We start from the raw sequence: 2444 nt of genomic DNA on the forward strand, positions 1-2444 counted from the left end.
GGGGATACCTCCTCAAATTGCCTGCTTTAATTTTTGACATTTACAAATTATCATTGAAGCCAGGGATCAGCAAACAACAGTCTGTGGCCAAATCCAACCTGCCACTTGTTTTTGTAAATAAGTTTTATTGGAACACAGCCATGCTCATTTATTTATGTATTGTCTATGGCTGCTTTTGCACTACACTGGCAGATTTGAGTAGTTGTCACAGAGTCCATATGACCTGCAAAACCTAAAATATTTACTATTTCACTCCTTGCAAAAAGTTTTCCAAATCCTAATCTAAGCCATTGATGAAATCAATGTTTTTGTTCACTTAAACATGATACTAGTAGCAAAGCATTTCTTAGCATGCCAGACAATACATATCCCTACAATACAGAACCCAGTCCAGACTGTGGGCATGCCAACACGTGTTCCTTAACGTTGGTTTACTTAAGCTGTCCCCAAATCTTAGGAACTACATAACATCACCAAGCAAACAAATTAAAAATAGCCTGGTACTGGCATTCTCCAATCTGGATTTATAAATTCTACTACACCTACTTTTTCATGCAGTATAAGCTAAACTTAAGACGAGAGTATATCCACATATTCCTTTAAATGTTAAATTCCCTCAAAATAAAAAGACTAGTCAAATAGCACAATGAACAGATAGAAAAACTTCAATACATATACTATGGAGTAAAACATGTCTTATTGATTATCAAAGTCAGTTGCACTGGGGAATTGGATTTAATCTTTTATCCACTACCTTTAAGTTGCACAAAATTAGTGAGAGATTCTGGCCAAATGATTTTTAATAATATAATTCTCCCAGAAATTGGCAAATGAGTATTTTACAGATATTTTAAAGCTCTAAGATTTTTTTAAAATTCCAGAAACTATTAAGGCTTCCATGTAGAAAACTAATATTAGTGTTTAGTTTTTGGTAGTCAGGCAAAAGCCATCACTCTTCCTTTTTAGAGAGAAAACACACAATCTAGACTGCTCCTTTGGCTTTTTAATGATGTCCTTTTTATTGCCCTCCATCCTGTGGGCAATCCTTCTCTTTATCCAACCAGAGTCACAGCCAGACATATAAATAAGAGGAAGGCAAATAATCACTTATGTTATTTGTAGCTTAAACTAATTCTGAAATTTAGGCATATTCCCTTAAATCAAAAGCTGACCACTAAGGAACAACAAACTTGATGATAAAGCTTTCTCCTTTTGCTTTTCTTTTCTGTGAGCAGATGAAGAGCTGTTGGTATTCAAGTTCCGTGTGGCTATGAGGGTGACAGAGAAAAGTGTATGAGACACAGGGGAGAAAATGAGAGAAAAGGGGGAAAGATTCTTCTAAGCTAATCAGTGACCAGATTCACTGATTGTTAGTTAATTGAAAAAAGCAGTTTCTGTGCAGACACAGAAGTTTTTTTCCATGTTGGCTATGTGGGTGATTGGTGATAGGGGAGAAAGGTAAGGGCTTAAATAGTGAGAAAGAAGTCTTCATGTTACCAGTTTCTATTAGACCTTATTTTAATTGGACCATGTACAATATGCTAGTGCTTTCACTCAAGTGCCTTGGTGGGGGTTCAAGTGGATTCCGAGTGGAGATTTCACTTAAAGAATATGAAAGCCCAGTAAACAGAAGAACTTGCCTTAATATGAGCATACTTCAAAAAGTTTGTGGGAAAATAGAATTGAAAGATGATACAAATCTTTCCATGAACTTTTCAAAGTACACTCGTACATCCAGAAGGTTTCTGCAAAATCAAATTCCCAGAGTTGATTCTAAAAACAATAGCCAAGTCCATTGCTCAGTGGGCAAACAGGCAAGCTCTTTGCCATCAAGTAGGATTCAAAACAAAACCCCCCAAAATCTAGTATAGTCATCATAGTTTTATTTGATTCATTAAAAATTATTGTTAATTGGTCATTTCCTTGGATACCAATACGCAACTAATGAGTCAATTGAATTTTTGGACCATTAGAAAGAAGCAAGCTACAGAATATGACCATACCTTGATTCCCACTACAGCATCTGACACTGACAATGAGCAAGATATGTCTTACTCGACAACATGCCTGTTGAGACTTTGTCTGTTTCTTGTGTTCATAAAAGACCAAGGATCCAAACCTACGGTGGTAATGAGGAAAAAAGTACCCCCGACAACATACAGTGGGAATTGACAATGGAGCAGTAAACTTGGATTCCACTAATAATGGTAGCTAACTTTTCCGAAAACTCACAATGTGTCAGACACTGCATTAAGCAATTTATTTGGATTATGTAATGTCAGATTAGTGCAAACACAAAACCAAGCAACATTTTGTTTATAGGAAAAAAAATCTGAAAATAAAGCTTTAAAGGGAGGGAAGGCAGGTTCAGGCTGATAGCAGGTAGCATTTCAAGAAGGATATGCTAATCAATAGTGACAAAAAAAGCACAATGTGTAAAAAAA

The sequence above is a fragment of the Galeopterus variegatus genome, unplaced genomic scaffold, assembly GCF_000696425.1.
Source record: "Galeopterus variegatus unplaced genomic scaffold, G_variegatus-3.0.2 Scaffold135, whole genome shotgun sequence".
Lineage (NCBI taxonomy): Eukaryota > Metazoa > Chordata > Mammalia > Dermoptera > Cynocephalidae > Galeopterus > Galeopterus variegatus.